Raw genomic sequence first — 22,881 nt, forward strand, 5'->3', positions numbered from 1 at the left:
TATGTTATTGGATCTCCACAGCTGAAGATCCAAAGCCTTCAAGATTGGAATAAGCACTAAGTACTCTGGTTTCAGTTAGTTGGGGGTTCATTACCAAACCCTGTGATTTGAATCACTTTTTTGCTACACTTAGTTGCTCTTGTTACAGGGTGTCAGTTCAGGTTTGGTCAGCATTAGAGTCTCTTCCTCTGATAGCTGACTGGACCTAGAATAGTTGGCAAACTTACTTAGAAGGGCAAACATTGACATAGTTATACTAACCCAGTGTCCTTCAAAGCAGGTTCTGGATAAATATCTGTTGATTGATTGATTGATTTGTTGAAAAATGCTCAATTGGTCACATCTTCATTCCTAGCTAAGCTTTCCATTAAATACCACCCCTGTGTTCTCAAAACATCAAATAATTCATCTTCATAGAATTCTCAATTGCTGAATAAGTGGCAAAAGCACAGAGAACTGACACAATTTGGTTTGGATAAATCAAAGAGAAAAAAAGAAGGAAGAACTAAATCCTGGGTTCTTATCTTAGTCCCAATGATGCAATCATTTACAAGAGAAAGATTACTGGTTCAGGAGTCCAAGGTCCTAGCTTCCGATCCTCCCTCTGATGCTTACTACCTGTATAAACTTGGGTAAGTCATTTTGCTTCCTTGGGTCTCAGTTTCTTCATTTGTAGAATAAGGGGGTTGGACCAGATGGCTTCTGAGGGCCCCTTCAGTTCTAGAATTTTGATTCTATTATTCTATGATTAAAAAGAATAGGATCTTCCTCCTCCTCACTTTTAGCCACAATTATATTGGGTAGTAAGAAGTCCAAAAGTCCAGGTACATTGAAGAAAATTAGAGTGTAGAAATGGAAAATCAGTGATGTAGTCTGATGCAGATTGAAGCATACTATTTTTCACTGTGTTTTACTGATGTGTATTGTACTAGCAGGGGATCAGGAACCCAAGCTTGAAAGGTCTAAGAGAGAGAGGGGAGAGATAAGAAACACTACTTCCTATCTTGGATTGAGCTACATAAGGGAAGGTAAAAGATTTGATCAAGGTTCAGAGCTGAAAGGTAAAGAGGAAATCCCCTTCAGTCTCTGGTTTTTGGTTTCTTCCCTTAATAGATATTATCCTGATCCCCTTAGTACATTAGATGAATAAGATGTTCAGTTTCTTCTGGATTAATAAGATCTACTTATTCTTTTTGGTATTTAGGAATGGTAGGTTTAGAGTAGAGGGAAAGTTAGGAAATCCCTAGTTTATATTTTGTCCTAAATTCTCCTCAGGGGTTGAGGGCTCATGTCTGGGAACCTGAGTCCCTGGTGAGATTGTGGAGTCAGGCTGTTGTATTTTCCTGATATAGAGGAATTATTGAAGAGATCAATTGAAAATCTTCTTGGGTGGATAGTCTCCTATCCTCCCCAAAGGGAAAAAGTCTCTATCCACTACTGAGAAAGGGATGGTTAATCTGATTTTCTTCAGATAGATGAGGGATCACAATAGGTTGAGCTCAGCAAGATGCTCCTCTCTCTTCAAGTTCAAGAAAGAGAAGAGCCCTCTCCACAACTGCTGATCTCCTTTTCTTGACTAGAGGTTCTAGTTCATCCCCTGTTGATAGCAGAATTCCATTCTTTTTCTGCCTAATGTTTTCCTGCAAACCAAGTCCTTGCAATGCAGTCTGTAACTCTCTCATCCACAGTATTTTTATTTTGTGGTTTTGGTTTTATACGAGTATTGTCTCACAACATAACCAATATGGAAATATGTTTTGCATGATCATACATGCATAACTCATATCAGATTGCTTACCATCTCAGGGAAGGAGAAAGGAAGTGTGAGAGACACTTTGAATCTTATAATTTTGGAAAACATATTAAAAATTAATACATGTGGGGGCAGCTGGGTAGCACAGTGGATTGAGAGCCAGACCTAGAGATGGGAGGTCCTAGGTTCAAATCTGGCCTCAGATACTTCCCAGCTGTGTGACCCTGGGCAAGTCACTTCACCCCCATTGCCTAGCCCTTACCACTCTTCTGCCTTGGAGCCAATACATAGCATTGACTCCAAGACAGAAGGTAAGGGTTTAAAAAAAAAAATTAATGCATGTAATTGGGAAAATATCAAAATTTTTAAAAAGAAGACAGATATAGTATAGTACCTCCTTTAAGCTACCCTCCCCAACTTGGACTCAGAAGTTGGGGTCACCTGGGGTGTAACTAGCCCATGTTCAAGGTATTATGTGACTCCATTCTCCCAAAAGTATTAGTTTACCTTAGTTTACCTTTAGTAGTTAGCTAGTAGAAACAATTCATTCAGAGCAAAGACATTTCCTGAAATAACATAGCATGAATAATAGCAACAAAACATTTTCCACAAATAGGCATACCTTCAGTGGAAAGAGTGGGCACACATGTAGAGTATACAAATAGAAAGGCATACATGTAGCATGTTACCATGGCAACTCCTACTCGCATGGTACCAGAATGCAACATTTTTTCTCTTTTCATGGTGTCCTCAAGCTGCTCTCTTTGGACCTATCCTAGGTGTGTGACTCAGTTAAACCCACTGGGCTCCTCTCTGCAGCTCAACTCAGGCCTACCAGGAAGAATGTGGCTTTCCACTCTATACCTCTGACCTTGTTCTTTGCTGGCACAACATCTTCTCCTGGATGAACTGTCCCTCTTAAAGGAGCCATTGCCAGCAACAGGAAAAGAGAGAAAGATGTCCCTGCCCACATGAGGTGAAAAACAATGAGACTCTTTCTCCATAGCTCTTCTCAACTGCCAGGGCTCACACCATTCACACTTGTCTCTCCTGCCTCAATTTATTCTTTAAAGAGTGCCAGCTTGTTCTTAGGAGGTCTCTAGGGGCATTGTTGATCCTTCAGTCAACCAATGGCTAGTACTCAGCCAACTAATGAAGAATCTTCTTCATAACTCTTAAAGGAATAAAAAAGTGAAAGTACTTATACAAAAACCTTAACACATTGTCTATATCATCTGCCCTTCATATTTTGTAATTTTTCAAAGAGACCAGGGGAATCAATTGATTGGGATCCCCTAATTAGTGACCTCATTTCATATTCTTTAAACAGCATCTCCAGGGAAGCTAGGATGTATAGAATTTACTGTGATGTAATTTGGCTTTTTTTTTTGGAATGGTTAATCTTGGCAAGAAGACCTTCCTTTGAGACTAGGTAAATGTTTGTGAGTCACAGTAAAGTGGAGAATAGACAGGTCTGAATTATATTATGGGCTCTAATAGAGATGAATTTCACGGAGCATATGCATGTTGGATATACCTTTTATGGATAAATGATCCTGAAGAAGTTTCCTTTTATATAGAACCATGATGGTGAACCTATAGAACATGTGCCAAAGATGGCACACAGAGACCTCTCTGTGAGAATGTGCAGGTCTCTGGTTTGGCTGGCTGGGATCCTGGCCCCACACCAGAATACAGGGGGTGGCACATTCTAGCTTCTCTTTGCTCTCTGCCATTACTGGGGCTGAGCGTGGCCACAGGGGCTGAGAGCTGCCAGCCATGAGGGGGTGTGGCCTGCCCCCAGGAGCTTTGCCACCCTGTCCCCCAAATGCAAGGAGAGGGGATGGGACACTGCACAAAGTCAAGGGGTAGGCCATGCAGTTGAGGGTGAGGCATAGCACACAATGGGGGACGGGCAGGGGCGTGCAGTCTGGGGAATGGGTGGGTCATGGCACAGGGTCCCTAAAAAGTTCCAAAATCACTGATATAGAGGTTTAATTGAGATAAAGATTGCCATTTTCTTTTTCCTATGCATTGTAATGTAATCATCTATGACTTTAAGTTGTTCTATTTGGGACTTGTTTTCTCTGACTTCTCCGTATGTTCTTTTAAATGCCCATCTGTTACTAAGAAGGCTATTCCTTATAATTTGTAGTACAGGTACATTACAACATTCATTAGCTAATATAACAATGGGCCTGTGATCCTGTCCATTATTCTTCCTTATTGGCAGACAAAAGCTGCTAAAGGATGTGAGTGGTTTTGTAGAAGAAGTTTCAAGGAAATTTATATCCAGGAATCTTCTGACCTTTGGTTTTTCCCTCTGCTTAGTATCAAATGGTGCGAGGCATTTCATTTCATAACCTTTCTCATCCATCTAGAAGACATGGTTTCACTTATACTGATATTTCCATTTTTAAAAATGAGAGCTATCCCTTTGGATTTAATCCTTAAAAACATCCTTCCCACTCTAGAAGAACAAGTTTTCCTTTAAACCCTTTCTACTTATATGTCTCCTTACTATGGAGCAGCCCCAAATGTCCCTTTCTTCTTGAACCCTTTAGGATGGATAGGGCTAAGGCAGCGAAGTCCATCAGAATCTTCCCCATATACTGGCAAATTAACACCAGTAGTTTCTATTTTCAAGGAACTGAGCATGAAGGCCTTTTAATAATGCCATTTGGGCAAGAAAGCAACATCTGAAATTTGAATTTCTCATTCCTTGCCTAGGAGTGTAGATCAGTACTAAAGCTGAAATGCTTTTATTGTCTTCATAAGTTGGTCCCATTGGCCTGACTCTCTCTTATGAATCCTGTGTGCTGTCTTCCTGGCATTGCATGTGAGGTAAAGCACCTTTTCCATGGGCCAATGTCTTTGGCTAGAGCAGGGGGAAAGGGTTTATTATGCAAACATAATAAACATAATAAGCAAGTGTTTATTATGCAAACAGCAACTGAGTTATGTGTCCTTTAAGACTACTAAATAGTTTTTAATTACTGCTATATCAGTAAATCCCATAAATATGCAAATGCAATTAGTTCACAAAATAGGCCTTAAATATCTTCATTCCTTTCCAACAAAGTTCTTTGAAGTTAATAGCTAGCAGTCTTTGTTCCCTCTCCAGCTAAAATTGACAGGAATTATGACAGATGTACAAATTCAGGGAAACCAGATTTTTCCAGCACATCTGGTCAGGCGGTGCAAAAATGGAAGAGAGAGGAATAAATGGCACCCCTCCAACTCCAACCTTTACCTGGGACAGTGCTTTCCTCATTGGCACTATCACCAGGCTGCACTTCAAGTTCAAAATTACACTATATTTACTTTTCTTTGGACTTAAATCAAATTTTCAATAGTGTCCTGGACATGTTCTACTTCCTGTAAAATAGCAGAAATTATAGGAATTTGAGCTAGAAAAGAGATCCTTTAATGCAACCCTCTCATTCTAAAAATGGAAGAAAATGAGATCCAAAAAGATAGTGTAATTTGTCCAAGGTCACAGATTTAACTAACTGCGCAGAGTAAGCATCAGAATCAGTGCTTAAATTTAAGTCCTTAGATTCCAAAATCACTTTTCCCTAAACCATCCTGACTCAGCTCTGACCCTTTAGTGGCTTATTAGTGTGGTTTTCTAGGTCAACTCTTCATTTCATCCATCACTTCCCACCTAATTTTAGAATCAACCACCAAGAAAGCAAAAGAATATTGAGTTAGAGCATTTTAGTAAACTAAACATATGGTTTTAATGTGGTTATTTATGTATATGTCACATATATATGCTATGAAAATATACATCATATGCATAGAGGTACCTATACATACATTATTTTGTCCTCAGGTTTTTATAATCTAAATTTGAAAATATCCAAAGAAAGGAAAGGAACAGCTAGGTAGTTCAGTGGATAGAGCCAGATCTGGAGTTGGGAGGATCTGAGTTCAGTTTTGGCTTTAGATATTTCCTAACTGTGATCCTGCATAAGTCAAGCCACTTAACCCTATTTGTCTATCCCCCTTGCTCATTTGTCAAACTTCTTGGTAAGATGGAAAGAGAAGGAAAGGAAAGGAAAGGAAAGGAAAGGAAAGGAAAGGAAAGGAAAGGAAAGGAAAGGAAAGGAAAGGAAAGGAAAGGAAAGGAAAGGAAAGGAAAGGAAAGGAAAGGAAAGGAAAGGAAAGGAAAGGAAAGGAAAGGAAAGGAAAGGAAAGGAAAGGAAAGGAAAGGAAGGGAAGGGAAGGAAAGGGAAGGAAAGGGAAGGAAAGAAAGGAAGGGAAGGGAAGGAAAGAAGGGAAGGGAAGGAGGAAGAAAGAAAGAAAGAAAGAAAGAAAGAAAGAAAGAAAGAAAGAAAGAAAGAAAGAAAGAAAGAAAGAAAGAAAGAAAGAAAGAAAGAAAGAAAGAAAGAAAGAAAGAAAGAAAGAAAAGAAAGAAAGAAAGAAAGAAAGAAAGAAGGAAGGAAGGATCAACCCAGAAATTTTCTATAACTGTAATTTGTTACTTCATTACTCACAACTACATTCTATCTTCTATATCCTCTATAAGTCAGTGGGGCATGGCCTGCTAGCCTGAGTAAGTGTTCCTAATGTCAATTTAGCTTTGCTATCAATTCTCACTATGTTATCTAGGGACAATCATTTGATTTTTTAATACCTTAGTTTTCTTAATTGGAAATTGAGATTTGGTCATGGGTGTACTGTTAAAGGTTTAACAACCAGATCCCTTGCTGGGAGAAGGGGAGAAGGAAATAAATGACACACTTAAGTTATTTAATGCATTATTTAAATTTTCTCCATCACTTTCTTAAATCTAGACAATCAATAAAACAATAAATCAAGTGAAATGTTGACTGATTTCTCAGGTTTAAATGCTCATGATGAAAAGTTAACAATTGGTTTTCCTATTTCAATTTGAGTTGGCTCTAATATACCCTTGGTACAGTCAACCCTAACTTCACAGCACTTATAGAGTGGCTCAAAATTCTTAGTGTGGTTTAAGCTTGGGGAGCAGCTAAGTAACCTTGGATAGAATGCCAGGCCTAGAGTTGGGAAGATCTGGGTTCAAATTTGAATACTCCCTAGTTGTGTGACCCTAGGCAAGTCACTTAACCCCATTTGTCTAACCCTGGTCTTTCTGCCTTAGAATGTATAAAAGAAAAGACTTAACTGAATAACACTGAACTAAGCCTTTTGGGAAAACTCTCTATTTCTACAAATTTGTGATGTAAAATATTGAGAGAAAAGAAGTAGAAAATGGACAAATTAATGTATTGTTGTAAAACTCTTGGAATGGCCTATAGCAATCATCTGGCAACTACATTGTTCTGCTTCTGCTTTGATACTGCCTCCTCCACATTTGCTTTGTAGATTATCTAAATTCCTTCCAAAGGCAGGTCCAGCATATTCTACAAAAAGCCTTTCCAGATCCATCAGCTGCCACTGTCCTCCCTCCAAACCAGCCTGTATTTAACTACTTTTTATTTATTTTTTATTGATTCTGTATATATGTATTTGGCATATGTGTACGTGTTGTTTCCCCCCAAGCCCCCAGTGAATAAAGCTTGCTTTTGTGGTTGGGGTTTTTTGTTTGTTTTTATATTTGTGAACTCAGCCCCTCAAATGGTGCCAAGGCACATAGTAGGAGCTTAATAAGTCCTAGTTGATTGAATACGAAAAATCACATTGTCAGAGCTCGGGGATGAGGCCACACAAATAATAGTCCGCTTGAATATTGCTAGAGTGAGAAAGACTTTCTTTTGAGCCTCAAGAGCCTGAAAGCAAAAGCACATGAAAAAGCAAGCCTCAATGACAAATGCATTTGTGGTTGTTGGTTTCTAACGCAGTCCACATAGTCAGAGCGCCACCTTGTGGATAGCTTTACAAATTCTGATCTGCTAGAAAAAGGCATTCTGAACTCGTTTAATAATACTGACACGATGTCAACTAATATATCACTTTCTTCCTAAATAGGGCAGAAAAAAAAAACAGCAAAAAATAAAAAAAACTGAGCATCACATGTAAATTTTTCAAAGAAAACACTAAGGATCTTGAACAGACCGGAGGTGGCAAGCACATGCGAAGACAAAACAAAACAAGAAATGGGTTAAAACCTGGGCCTACAGTTTTTGAGAAGTAGCCTAATATTCATGTACGTTTTGGTACATCCCTTGGAGGATGACTAATACCTGCTAAAGTATTAAATGATAACTAAGTACCTTATAATTTATGGTTTGACTCCTTCCTCCGGGGATATCTTTCATTTGCATTTTTAACTATATGAAAGACTTCCTAACCAGTCCCCTCCTATTCTTTCAACCCCAAATCCCTCTTCAGTCCAAGGCTCCAGCTTTCTTCTGTAGCCTGGGTTCTGTTAGGCTAATTATACCTCAGTAGTACAATAGTCTTGAATACCTTCCATCTCCCTTTTTCCTATAGAAGTATATGGAGGCTTACAAGGTTTACCAAAAGGATGTTAATCTTTGCTCTAGTCCAGTGATGGCAAACCTTTTAGAGATGGAGTGCCAGGCCTTGCCTTCACCCCATCCCCTAGACCGAGTGCTGTGCTCACCCCCCCCCCCCCCCCGAGAGACTGAGTGCTATGCCAGCCCTCCACCAGAGTCTAAGTGCCTTGACCTACCCACCCCTTACCCCAGACAAGGGAGGGAGGAAGCACTCCCAGTGGGCTGGGGGGGTGGGGGGGAAAGACGGCATAGATATGAAAAAATGTTGTCAGGCACAGTGGAGAGGGAGAAGGGAGCACCTCTTCCAGGGTTGCTCTGCCTTTCTAGTAATGAAATCTGGGGTAGGGTGGCCTTGTGCCCACAGAGTGCTCTGAATGCCATCTTTGGCACCCATGCCACAGGTTCACTATCACTGCTCTAGTCTATATGATAGTGTTTAAAGAGTGGTGGTGCTGGGGGCAGCTGGGTAGCTCAGTGGATTGAGAACCAGGTCTAGAAATGGGAGGTCCTAGGTTCAAATCTGATCTCAGACACTTCCCAGCTGTGTGACCCTGGACAAGTCACTTCACCCCCATTGCCTAGCCCTTACCACTCTTCTGCCTTGGAGCCAATACATAGTATTGACTCCAAGACGGAAGGTAAGGGGTTTAAAAAAAAAAAGAGTGGTGGTGCTATTGTTCAGTAGTTTCTTATTTTCATGACCACATTTTAAGTTTTCTTGGCAAAGATTTGGGATTGATTTTTCATTTTCTTCTCAAACTTTTTTGAATTATATTAAAATTTTTCCTCAATTACATGTAAAAACAGTTTTGAATATTTTTAAAAGAATTCTGCAGGGGCAGATGGGTGGCTCAGTGGATTGAGAGCCAGGCCTAGAGAAGAGAGGTTCTAGGTTCAAATCTGGTCTCAGACACTTCCCAGCTGTGTGACCCTGGGCAAGTCACTTCACCCCCATTGCCTAGCCCTTACCACTCTTCTGCCTTGGAACCAATACACAGTATTAATTCCAAGACAGAAGGTAAGGGTTTTAAAAAAAATCCTGAGTCTTCAATTCTCTCCCTATCTCCATTCCCCCCAACCTTTGTTGAAATTGTAGGCAATCTGATATGGATTTTACATGTGCAATCATGTAAAATATTTTCCCATACTAATCCTTTTGTGGAAGGAAACTCAAACAAAAAAATTAAGAAAAGAAGTGAAAAAAGTTTGGTCTAGATTCAAACTCCATCAGTTCTTTCCCTGGAAGCAGATGGTGTTTTTTATCATGAGTTCTTTGGGATTGTTTTGGATCATTGTATTGCTGAGAATAGCTAAGTTATTCACAGTTGTTTATCATACAGTATTGCTGTCACTGTGTACAATATTCTCCGGGTTTTCAAGCTCATTTTACAGATGAGCAAACTAAGGCAAACAGTTAAATGGTTAGCTGAGGTTCACATAGCTAGTAAGTGTCTATGGCCAGGTTTGAAATCAGGAAGACCAGTCTTCCTGACTCCAGGCCTAGCATTCAACCCACCTCTCCATCTAGCTGCCCATAGTAAAAAAATCCAAGAGTTCTAAAATAATAAAGAGCAGCTAGGTGGCAAAGTGAAGAGCCAGGCCTAGAGATAGGAGGTCCTAGGTTCAAATCTGGTCTTAGTCACTTCCTAGCTGTGTGACCCTGAGCAAGTCTCTTAACCCCACTTACCATGCTCCTGCCTTAGAACTGATTCTGAGACAGAAGGGTTGGGTTTATTTTTGGTTGTTTGTTTTAAAGAAAGAATTTAATATTAAAGCTGTAACCTCCAGGCAGAGTTGGGATTGTTGGAATTCCTGAAAGATTACTGAATACAATTAATTACTAAGATACTTAATGCTAAAAGGCTCTCAGACTAATCATAAATAACTCTAATTAACTTTTTCATATTGAAGTTACCTTTGTGTACTGGAAGCTTTCCCTCAACACATATGGAAGATTAGGTTGCCCTAAGCCTATAGAGATATATATACTTGATTTGATGACAATGTTAAACATTCACCAAATCAAAAAGCCAAGAAAATTGGATTGTATTGATTAAAACTATACTGATGCCTCAACTAACATTCTCCTGGGATATACCATCAGTGCTTGAGCTCAGGCAGGGGTCTAACCAGCTGCAAAGGATTCCTGTATGAGCTGAATGATTGATTGTATTTCTATTGAGGACAAGCCTAGCTAAGTGAGGAGAGGAGATTTACCAGGCTGGTTATAAGTGATAAATTTTTCAGCCACAGAAACCCTTAAAGACTATCTACAAAGTTAGAGAGCACTTGCAATGTTTGTTGGTGAACAAACCAACACAATAACATTATCAAAGTATAAGTTGTGGACACTGCTGGGTGCTCAAGCTATTTTAAACCTGTTCTCAGGGGCAGCTGGGCAGCTCAGTGGATATGGAGCCAGGCCTAGAGATGGGAGGTCCTAGGTTCAAATCTGGTCTCAGACACTTCCCAGCTGTGTGACCCTGGGCAAGTCACTTCACCCCCATTGCCTAGCCCTGACCACTCTTCTGCCTTGGAGCCAATACATGGTATTGACTCCAAGATGGAAGGTGAGGGTTTAAAAAAAAAAAAAGATAAATCTGTCCTCAGACCTTTTACACCATCTTCCCCCCCTTTTACACCATCTTCCCCCAACCTAACTCCTCAGCCAAGGACCTTGTCTCCTACTTTACTAAGAAAAAGAAGTATCCCTCACTAGTTCCTTCTTTCTCCCTGCTCCACATTTCAAAATTCCCTCATCATCCCCCATTCCCTCTTCCTTTGCTCTAATTTTTTATGATGATGAGGGCCTTCTTACTGTCTGTAAGTTAATACCCATACTTGGGATTCTATTCACTTCCTTCTGTAAAATTTGCCCCTTTGACCAATTAATCAAACAGTAAACATTTATTAAATATTTACTATGTGCCAGGCACAGAGTAAGAGGCAGCTAGATGGCTCAGTGGATAGAGCACTGGGCCTGGAATCAGGAAGACCTGAGTTCAAATGTGACTCCAGGAACTTATTAATTGTGTGACCCTAAGGAAGATGCTTAACCTCTGTTTCCCTTAATCTACTGAAGAAGAAAATGGCAAATAATTCCAGTATCTTTGTCAAGAAAATACCATGAATAGCATAATTCATGGGTTTATGAAGAGTCAGACATAACTGAAAAACAACATGGCAGGTACTATGCTAAGCACTTAGGATACAAATTCAAATAATGATCACATTTTTTTCTTTTTTCCCCTTCTTGTCTATTCGCTCCTTCCCTGTTGCCTCCTGGACAGGAGAACCTAGACAGGTTCTCCACCGCAACAAAACTGTTTGGCCTCAGCAAAACAGAGGTGCTGTTCCAACCTGCACCAGGGAGGCCAACGAACCAGCCATGCATTACAATCGACGGCACGCAGCTTTCTAACGTCAACACTTTCAAGTACCTGGGCAGCACCATCGCCAACGACGGTTGCGAGACATGGACACTGTACCGGAAGCCCATGAAACAGCTGGAGCAATTCCACCAACGCTCCCTCCGGTCAGTCATGAGGATCCGATGGCAGGACCGAATCACCAATTAGGAAGTCCTCGGCAGAGCCAACTCCACCAGCATCGAAGTCCTGGTCCTCAACACCCAGCTACGATGGTCTGGACACGTCATCCGCATGGACCCACAGCGAATACCAAGGCAGGTATTCTATGGTGAGCTGTCAGCTGGACTCAGGAAACAAGGCCGGCCAAAGAAAAGATTCAAGGATCAGCTAAAGTCAAACCTGAAGTGGGCTGGCATGACACCAAAGCAACTAGAACTCGCTGCCTCTGTCAGAAGCAGCTGGCAAACCCACATTCACCATGCTGCCACCACCTTTGAAGATGAGCGACGTCGACGTCTTGCCCCTGCGCGTGAACGCCGACACCAGGCCACAACCGCACCTCCCGTAACAACTGGCGTCCCATGCCCCATGTGCCACAAACTGTGCGCCTCAGCCTTTGGACTCCAAAGCCACATGAGGGTACACCGTAGATGAAACTGCACAAAGACAATCGTCATTCTCGGTCACCGAGAGACTACCACTACTGTTGCCTCCAAACACACCCAGGTCTCCTCCATTTAAAAACAAACAAACAACCCTGCCATACTCTCAAGCTATCTACTTTTTTACAATGAACCCCCCAGAAGAGGTTGCCTCTATTTATTTCCTCCATTTCCTCACTTTTCTATCACTTCTAAATCCCTTTCAATCTGGCTTCTGACCTCAATACTACTGAAACCATTCTTTCTGATATTACCAATGCTACCTTAAGAGCTAAATCCAAAGGCTTACTGCAAGAATTTGTTTTGCTCCACTATATATTTTTATAACAGTTTTGTTTTTCTTTCTTTCTCAATGGAGGAGAAAAGAAGGTGGGAGAAAGGTAAGATTTTCTTTGGTTGAAAAAATAATAAAATGAAAATAAAGGTCTTTTCTCAGTCTTCATACTTCTTTCCCTCTCTTTGCTTTTGGTACTAACTCCCTCTCTTTTGTGTATTCTCTCACCTTTGACTTCACCGATGCTCTTGATTCTCCTGTGTAAAAATGGAGATTTGAACCCCGGAATTCAATACCCAGAAGTCCTTGGTAGTTCCCAGAATTCCCCAAAATCCCACTTGAGATACCCACCTGAGCCAAGAACAAAATGGGTATTTAAACTGACTGTACCACCTACCTCTCTACTTCCGCTTCTAAGATACGTGGCTCTCTCCCAGGCAGTCAAGATGTAGGTTGCAGGTGCTTTTCTTATTTTGTATTTTTTTCCCTTAATTCTAATAATCTTTAATAAACCTCATAAAATATAATACTTTTAGCAGAGAATCTAATTTTAACTGTTACACCTGTTAGATTACTCCTTCTCAGTCTCCTCTGCCAAATTATTACACTCCTTCCACCCACTAAATAGAGACCTCTTCTAAAGCTCTGACCTGGACCCTCTTCTTATTCTCTACTCTCAGTGGCCTCATCTCAAGATTCAGTTATAATCTCTCTGCGGATGACACCTAAATCTATATACCTAATCATAATCTCTCTCCTGAGCCCAATCTCATTACTACAAACTGCCTGTTGGACTTCTTCACCTGGACATCTAATGGCCTTATCTAATACAAATTTTTAATAATTTTCTGACCTTTTGCAATCCAAGTTCTTTTCCTCCCTCCCTTCCTTTTCCCCTTCCCAGGCAGCAGACAGTCTGATATAGGTTTTCCCAATGTCATGGAATATAAATTTCCCAATTCCTCATGTTGTGAAAGAAGACATATATTACACATTTAAGAAAAAACTCATGAAAGAAATAAGACAAGACATGGTGTGATTTGATCTGCATTCATACACTGATGGTTCCTTCTGTGGTTGTGCTCATTATGAGTCCCCTGGGGTTGTCCTGGGACCTAGAATTACAGATGATAATTAGTCTTTCATAGTTGATCATTATGCAATATTTCTGTTACATGTTCTCCTGGTTCTGCTCACTTTACTTTCTATCAGTTCATGCCAGTCTTTCCAAGTTTTTCTGAAATCTTCCCATTTATTGTTTCTTATGGCACAATAGTATTCCATTATAGCCACTTGTTTAGCCATTTGATGGATATCTTTTCAGTTTCTAATTTTTTGCTGCCACAAAGAGAGGTTCTATACATTTTTGTATATATTTTTGTACACTTAGGTCATTTTCTTTGCTCCATCATCTCTTTGGGATATAGATTTAGTACTGGTATTGCTAAGTCATTGGATGTGCAGTTTTATACTCTTTTAGGCATAGATCCAAATTACTCTCCAGAATGATTATGTAATTTCACACCTCCACCAACAGTGTTTTAATGTTCCAATTTTCCCATACTCCCTCCCAGCATTTATCATTTTTTTCTTTTTTGTCATATTAGTCAATCTGAGAGGTGTGGAGTGGTATCTCAGAGTTGTTTTGATTTACATTTCTCAAGTCAATAGTGATTTGGAGTGTTTTTTCATATTATTATAGATATTTTTTATTTCTACATGAGAGAGCTTTCCAGTCATATCCTTTGACCAGTCATATCCTTTGACCATAGTCTTTATACTCTCCCAAATTATTGAGGACCCCCTCCCAAGAGTTTTTTATATGGATTTAATCTATTGATATTTATAATATTAAACATTTAAATGTCTTATAACCTTGTATACCTTCTGACAGGATCTTAGAGATTTTCTAGGGTCCTGAGAAGATACTTTGAGAACTGCTGGCTTATATTATTGCAATAATCTCTTGATTTGGTTTCAGTCTCTTTCCTTTCCAATCAATCTTCTGCACAGCTATCAAATTTAAATTCCTAAAACACAGAAGTAACCATATCATCCCTCTATTCAAAAATCTTCCCTGACTCATTCTTGCCTCTAAGATAAAATTCCAGTCTGTCATTTAAAGTCACACACAATCTGACCCCAACCTATATTTCTAGGTTTATTTCTCCCCTTTTCCCTCTCATTCCAATCAAACTATCTGGCTGGCTATTCATGGTACAAGACATTTTATTTCCTTCCTTTCTGCCTTTGTCTAAGTGGTCCCCTCAACACCAGCATATACTTTTCCCTTAATTTGACATCTTAAACTCCTACATGGCCAACTCTAATTGCCAATGGATAGTTATGAAGTAAACTTCAGTAAAACCAGACTACTCCTTGAAGGATGTAGAAAAATGCCTGATTTGGAGTCAGATGACTCACATTTAAATATGACTGTTTTTGTTGTGTCTGACTCTTTGTAACCCCACTTGGGGTTTTCTTGGCAAAAAATATTAGAGTGGTTTTCTATTTCCTTTTCTAGTTCATTTTACAGATGAAGTAACTGAGATAGACTTAAATGATTTGACCAGGGTCATGTATCTAATAAGAATCTAGGATCAGATTTGAACTCAAAAGTCTTCCTGACTCCAACTCCAGGCCCAGAACTCTATTTACTTTGTCACCTAGCTGCCCAGTGCACTTATCATCTGTGGCTCAGTTTTCTCATCTATAAAAAGAGGAAGTTTCAGTGAGATAACTCCTAATATCCATTCTAGCTCTAAATCTGTGATCCTATAATCCTAATGAGAAGAAGAATTATCAAGCACAGGGATTTTCCAAGAATTTTCTAACTTAAAAAAAAAGAATTTTCTAACTTAAAATATTTCCATGTAATTCTATAGCAAAGAATTTCTATATATTGGGAGTTAAATTTTCAACAATTATCTTTGAAATAAAGTTCTAAATTAATACGGTTTACTATAGCAATTGGAATGTTAGTCTAAAGAGTCCTAAAAATGAAGTAATGCAGTTTCTTATCCCCATTTTGATTCCTTTACATAACTAATCTAGTGTCTGAACTAGAGAAAGGAAGAGGAGAAAACACCCACCCCAGATTTATAAGCCCCAAAGAGAATTAGTAGAAAATACTCTTTATAGCCTGCTAGAAATGGGAGTGGTGAACTATGATCTTCCAGATATGAATTCAGATTGGAGTGGTGGTATGCCAGTTTACTCAGCATGATTTCCCAGCCTTCTCTTTTTTATAGGAAAAAACCGAGATTCGTGCTTGATTATATATTAAGGAAGACACAACATCTTTCACTTGGGTTTATATGAGCTTTGTTGGAACCAGTTTTTTGGTTTTTTTTTATAAGCTGCATTTTGTGTTAGACACCCCCTTCCCCCCTCCTAGCACTCCTGCCCTTTTCTGGAGTCTTTTATATCTGGCAACTTCCACCCTTCAGTGCTATATTTAACTGTGTCTCACTAGCTAATCTCTGGCATTTCTCAGCCTGTGACATCAGGGATGAGAAACCAGTAAGACATACCTGAATAGAACCTCACCCTTCTCTATTAAACCTATGGCCCTTTTCTGCATTATTGAACTGCTCCAGTGTGAAAAACAAAGAATTTAGATATCCTACCTAAGTGACTAGGTGTATAGAGCCCTGGAGTCAGGAAGATGAGTTCAAGTCTAGTTTTAGACATTTACTAGCTTTGTGATCTTGGGCAAATCACTTAAACTCTGTTTGCCTTAATTCACTGGAGAAGGAAGTGACAAATCGCTCCAGTATCCCTACTAAGAAAACCTCATTGACAGTATTAGTCAGCTATGGTCCACAATAACAACAGCGAAGGTCCACAGGGTCTCAAAGCATTGAACATGACTAAACAACTGGCATGGGCATTGTACCCCCAATCTATAGAAGTGTTTCAGGCAAGCTGTAAGCAGGGAAATCCTTTGCTCCCTTACATTCTTATGACTCCTAACCCAAAAAAGTCTGATAACTCTGATAAGACCGTGAGAGGATTATCCTTCTTGGATCATCCTTTAGATTTGAGATGAACAGAGAGATACACCTCCTTGATATCATCAAGTTGTATCTCAAATATCCATCTATCCTCTAAACTATGAGAGTCACTCTCTATGGCTTCAGGCAAATCTTCCGCCTGCCCATGCCTCAGTGCATTCCACTCCAGAGTCCCCTCTTCACTGTTGTAAAGAGTATAAAGATCCCAGAATTGATGTCATCTGGAAAGAGCTTTCCATCTATGCTGTTCCTGTAGGAGGCAGGCTTCCACCTATGCTGTCCTCCTGACCAGATTCAACATTACCTTCTAAATTAATAAATTTCTCTTTTTATTTTTAAGCTAAGTTCCAAAGTCTTACATCCTTGCAAAAGGGACCCTTCCCGACCCCTGGAGGGGTTCACCTTAAGCCCCCCACAACATTTTGGCACTTTGACTCTTCTGAAAGCTATTCTTAAACCCCAGGTCATCCACAAAGACACAGCTTCTAGGACTCCTGAAACCCCCATCTTTTGGGTGAAATCTTTGTGGGACTTCTTTTGCTCTCTCTCCTATTGGCCCCAAAGGTCAGTTGGGCCACTTGGGGTCTATCATCTCCTCTTAGGATACTGGAAGAGGTTCTGGTGTACAGGAGTCTTGCCTCAGTGCTGAACTGAGTGCTACAGGTTGGGCAACCTCTGTGGATGCACAGTTGTTGATCCTCAGTGTAGAATTGGACATTTTGCATCTAAATGGGACAGAGACAAAACATTCCCTGTAAGAATTAAATTTCAATGGTTTGACAAAAATATATGAAGATTATAATAATAATGGTGGTTGCTGATTCAAAGTATTATTGCTCAAAGTCAAGATGATGACTTGAGCTGAAGATGACTCCTGCTGACCTTCTTCCATAAGCTGATTTCCTTCTTGAAGTCCAACTCCTTCTTGAAGCTGAATTCCTTCTTGGAGTCAATTTCCCTAGCCCCAGAAATTCAGGGCCCTTTATAGTGGCTCCTTGTTCCTTCCCCCTTTCACATGGGCCAATCACAGTTTCCAAATTGTCTAGCACTGCCCAGGGGGAAGTATCTGTGGGATTCACACCTCTCATCCTCTGAAGGTGTCAACTCTTATCAAAGGTCTCTGAAGGTCATCTTCTGAAGTTCAATTTCTCATCATAAAGTTCATACTTTCCTAATTGAATTTATAAAGGTGTGAATTCTCTAAGTGGTTTGCAAGCTCCTAGTCCAAGCTTTTGTTGATTCAATCAAAAGGTGTGTTAACTCAAAATAGGCAAAGAGAATAAAAGATTCCTTTTCACAAGTGTGAACTTAGAATAGGCAAAAGGAACAAAGAATTCCCTTTTTACAACTCCAAGATTCCTCTTTGGGGTATATACTTAAAATGTGGAAAAAATTGGCTCTAGACATCTTGAGAAAAAAGAAACTAATTTCTTTTTGTAATGTTGAATGGCCACATTACACTCTTGATAAGCAAGAGGCTTGGCTTATCCATGGCACCCTAAATTATAATACCATCCTCCAATTGAATTTGTAGAAAGGAAGGAAAATGGACAGCCATTCCCTATATTTCAGCTTTCTTTAATTAAACTTAGTCAGAACCCTGAGCTTAGGAAGGTCTTCAGGATGGGGAAAGTTCTCATGAGGATGTTTTGTATAATATAACCTTCAAAGGCCATTTAGCCCTCCAGAGGGGAGAGGAGATAATGGCTCCTCCACCAGCTGAGGTGCAACCAAAGCCTCCCTCTTCCTTAGCCTCCCCAGAAACAACATCCATTTCAGGATCCATTTCAGAACCCCTGGATTGGGGGTGGGGTGGGGGTGTGTGTGATCAAAAACAAGCTTTTGCACTTTTAAAATCAAGGCTTTCCTCAACCCCAGCCTTAGGGATTCCAGACCTTGAAAAGTCATTTTTCTTGTTTGTGGATGAGAAAAATCAATTTTCCCTTGGGGTTTTAGCCCAGTATTTGGGACCTGACCTCTGCCCAATAGCTTACTTCTCCAAACAATTAGATTCAGTCAGCCTAGGGTGGCTGAGAGTGGATTCCCAAATCTCAGGGGTTCACCTCAAGCTCCCCACAACACAACAACAGACCAGTATAAAACATACGTATAAAATTTGGAATGAGGAGAACTTGGTATAACCTGGACGTGCTAAGTCCAGAGAGCAGTCTCTTCCTGGTCATCAGGGACCCTCTTCTCCCTCCTTTTCTCACACCTAAGGCCCAACACTACCTATTTGTATTCTTGATTGCCTTTTCCCCAGACCTTGAGTGTCTCAAGTTGGTCCTGATGTCTTCTGCTGTGTCAGTTAAAATATACCTGAAGTAAAGGTCTGCTACTTTCAATTCTAATGACTGGTCTGGTTCTTTTGTGAAAGCCTCTTAGGAGAAGTCCCAATCTAGGACATAGCCTAAAGTTAAGAGCCAATTTTCAAAAGGGAAAAAAGATTAGGGATTCAACAACAATTCATTATGATCAAAGAACTACTCATTGATGGATATATAGAGCATGTAAATCAAGATGTTAAATGTTTTTAAGCTACTATCTCCTCAATAGCAATAAGATTGTATGGTATGGAAAGATTATATGATATGGTCACTAGAAAACAATTTTATGAAATTATCTGAGGGTCTTAGTGGATTGCAAGCTCAGCAGCATTCAAAAATCTGACATGGACATTGCACAATGATCAACTGTGAATGGCTTAGCTATTCTCAGCGATATAATGATCCAAGACAATTCTGAAGAATTTATAATGAAAACTGCTTCCATTTCCAGAGAAAGAACCAATGGAGTCTGAATGGAAATTGAAGTATACTTTTTAAACTTTATTAATCTTGGTTTTGGTCTGTATTTTCTTTTGCAACATGACTAATGTGATAACATTTTGCATGACTACACATGTATAATCTATATCAAATTGCTTGCCTTCTCAAGAAGGAGTGAGAGAAGGGAAGGGGAATGTTTGGAACTCAAAAAATTTAAAAATGAATGTTAGGGAGCAGTTAAGTAGCTCAGTGGATAGAGAATCAGTACTAGAGACAGGAGGTCCAAGGTTCAGATCTGACCTCAGATACTGACAGAATACACTGTCTTTGTTACCTTGGGCAAGTCACTTAATTCTCCCCCTCACTCCATTATCACTCTTCTGCCCTGGAACAATACACAGCATTGATTCTAAGACTGAAAGGTTTTTTTTTTTTAAAGTTTAAAATGTTTTGTTTACATGTAAATGAGAAAAAATATATAAATAAATTCAAAATAGCAATAATCTGACTTGGAAACCAAAAAAGGTAATGCAATCTTAGACTGTATTGTAATGTAGGAAAAATATTCAGAATAAAAAGATGATGGTCTTATTGTGTTATGCCCTATCAGGCTACATTTCAAGCATTTAACTTTATAAAGAGAACCAAATTTTAGGAATCACAATGACAAATTTTTAAAGGGATGAAGGTACTATGGAGAGGTATGACAACTCTCTCAAGATGATGAGATTAGAAACCATGCCAGAAGGGGATCAAAGAAAATTGGAATATGTAGCCTGGAGGAGAGGACTTTGAGCTGGGACATGATAATTGTCTTCAAGTGTCTGAAAGGCTATCAAATAGAAGAGGAATTTCAATTGTTTTGTTTGGCCTCTGAGGACAGAGCTAAAAGTGAAGAGAAGCAGTAGAGGGAAAGATTTCCTTTCAATGTAAAGAAAAAAGGAACAATTAGACTTGACCAAAGGTGAAATGTCTCAAGAGGTTTTGAGTTCCTTGTCCCTGGAGATTCCAAAGCAAAGCCTGTCTGATTGCTTGTCAGAAACTTTGTAGATGGGATACCCAGTCCAGGATAGGATGGACTACATAATCTTTAAGGCCCCTTTGGATTTTGACACTCAGGACAATAATCAGGGAGTTGGAGGGAAATTCTCTGTCTCTTATACTTCTAACATTTGATAACTATCATTAATTTGTCTATCATATTTCTGCATACATGTGATAACCTCTCATAAGATTGTAAGCTCTTTAAGGACAGGAACTTTAAAAAAAATCTTGACATTTTTGATACCCGCCTGTCACCCAACTCTCACTTGTAGCTCCAAGAAGCTGTAGTAAGCACAGCAGTCACCCTGTTAAAACCATCTTGGCAGACACCAGGTTAGAAGGCAGTCAACAGGCAAAAACCTGTTGGTGATCTATGGGGATGTCCACCCCAAACATGTGAAGACCTCTTTCAGTGGAGTGGGTGGATGACAATGACCTGTTCTAATAGCTACAAAATAAGTTGAATCTGGAGCTCTTGGTCTTGGTCAGACAGCGAAGGTGCCGAGTTCATCCATTGCATCACAAGTCATGCTAGTCATCCTGACTTTTGTCTTGCCACTGGACTTCAGTGACTCTGGCAGAGAGTGAGGCTGATGATTTTGGGTAACTCTGCATCACTCAAACCCAATTCATGACCAAGTCAAGCTATCACTCATTGTGATGTCGTTAGTTCTCTTTGAAAATGAAGCAACTAGGTGGTTCAGTTGATTGAGAGCCAAGTCTAGAGATGGGAGGTGCTAGTCTTAGACACTCCCTAGCTGTGTGACCCTGGGCAAGTCACCTAACCCCTATTGCTTAGCCCTTGTTGCTCTTCTGACTTGGAACCAATATACAGTATTGATTCTAAGATGAAAGGGATGGGTTTTAATAAAAAAGGAAATGCAGGATGAACCACAACAACCCTTACTAGTATGACTAAATCAGTTAGATCCAAGGTTTCACTTGAAGACTATAAGTTGGCAAACTGGTAACTTTACCTTTATACCAGAAAAAAATTCCTAACAAGTAGAATGACTGCATCAGGAGGTAATTGGTCTCTCTCACTAGAGTTCTTCAAACAGTGGCTGGATAACCGCTTTTCAGGGGTATTGGCTTGGAGATTCTGTTTCAGGTATGAACTGGAATGGACACAAGTGAGGTCTCTTCCAACTATAAAATTTTGATTCTGTAACTTCATGGTTATACTTGACTTTTTCTTTGGCTTCAGCTTCCAACATTGATCAGCTGCAGAGTGGATAGAGTTGTCATCATAGAATCTAGAAACCCCAAACTTGTAGCCTAGTAAGATCTGATGAACACCAAGTTTTAAGACTAGCTTGTAAGTTGGAGACCCCAAAGTTTGTACTTGTTCCCTGTTCCTGTGAGAATCCACCCTGAAGGGAATCTCAGGACAGCAGTTTCAGACTGAATAATAGACTTAAGGTAAAGACAATCTCCCTCAGGTGGAGCCAAGTCCAAGCCAAGGGACTCTTCTTGTCCCCAGAAGCCTCTCCCACTGTATCACACCCTCCTTTTGAAGATAGTACTCCTGACCTTCATCTTAGGAGACTGATGACTGCTCTAAAGAGTCACTTGGCTTGGGCTTGGCCTCACCTGACAGGGATTATCCTTTCCCTTGAGGTCCATTATTCAGTCTGAAACTACTGGCCTGAGATTCCCTTTAGGGTGGATTCTCACAGGAACAGGGAATAAGGACAAGCTTTGGGGTCCTCAACTTACAAGCTAGTCCTTAAACTTGGGGTTCATCAGATCTTACTAGGCTACAAGTTTGGGGTTTCTAGATTCCATGTGGACACAACCTATGGGACTCTTGGCAAGTTACCCTTATACATTACTACTATAGAGAAGCTATAAATACTACTCTAGTTGATATTTGCAAAGCATATTTTCCTGTGTATCCCACAAAACAACCTTTTTAGATACTATAAGTATGGTCACCATTTACACAAACAATTAAGACTAAGAAGTTAAATGACTTACAGCCACAGTTAGGTTGGATGACTCCAACTTATCTTTATGTATGTTAAAACTTGGGCTTGCTCTTATATCTTTGTTGCCAGAATACACAGTCTGAAGTTAGTGTGAGTGTGGTAAGGAATAAAATTTTGACCAAAAGTATTTCGTTTTATATATTTTCATTTTAAAAATGATTCATTTTAATTATATGTTCTCAATTTCTTCTTAATTTTTTTTAAATCTTTTTTTTTTTAACTCTTACCTTCTGTCTTAGAATCAATACTGTGTATTAGTTCCAAAGCAGAAGAGTGGTGAGGGCTAGGCAATGGGGGTTAAGTGACTTGCCCAGGGTCACACAGCTGGGAAATATGTGAGGCCAGATTTGGACCTAGGACCTCCCATGTCTAGGCTTGGCTTTCAATCCACTGGGCTACCCAGCTGTCCCCTCAATTTCCACATACAAATTATTGATTTCTGGTGAGAATTAGTGTAAACTTACCAAAATTAAAAAGCAGACAATGAAACAAGAATGAGTAAATGTCTTGACTTTCAAAAAAGTAAATCAAGTAGAATCCTAAAGCTAGTGAA

At 39.8% G+C, this 22,881-nt stretch overlaps 1 protein-coding gene across 3 annotated transcripts in view; it reads right to left on the reverse strand.

The window, feature by feature from the left end:
* Window positions 1–20,905, reverse strand: part of HTR3B (5-hydroxytryptamine receptor 3B) — a 65,461-nt gene extending 44,556 nt beyond the window's left edge. For 2 of the 3 annotated variants that reach the window (XM_056794366.1, XM_056794367.1), the window contains exon 1: window positions 20,604–20,905. The gene's annotated coding sequence lies outside the window, so the exon portion shown is untranslated. Of the gene's footprint in view, window positions 1–13,528; window positions 13,625–14,393; window positions 17,251–20,603 lie in introns of those variants that run through there. The other variant, XR_008911302.1, reaches the window with a different exon arrangement.
* Window positions 20,906–22,881: the final 1,976 nt, after the last annotated feature.

Source organism: Monodelphis domestica, chromosome 4 (genome assembly GCF_027887165.1).
Source record: "Monodelphis domestica isolate mMonDom1 chromosome 4, mMonDom1.pri, whole genome shotgun sequence".
In the NCBI taxonomy this organism is placed as follows: domain Eukaryota; kingdom Metazoa; phylum Chordata; class Mammalia; order Didelphimorphia; family Didelphidae; genus Monodelphis; species Monodelphis domestica.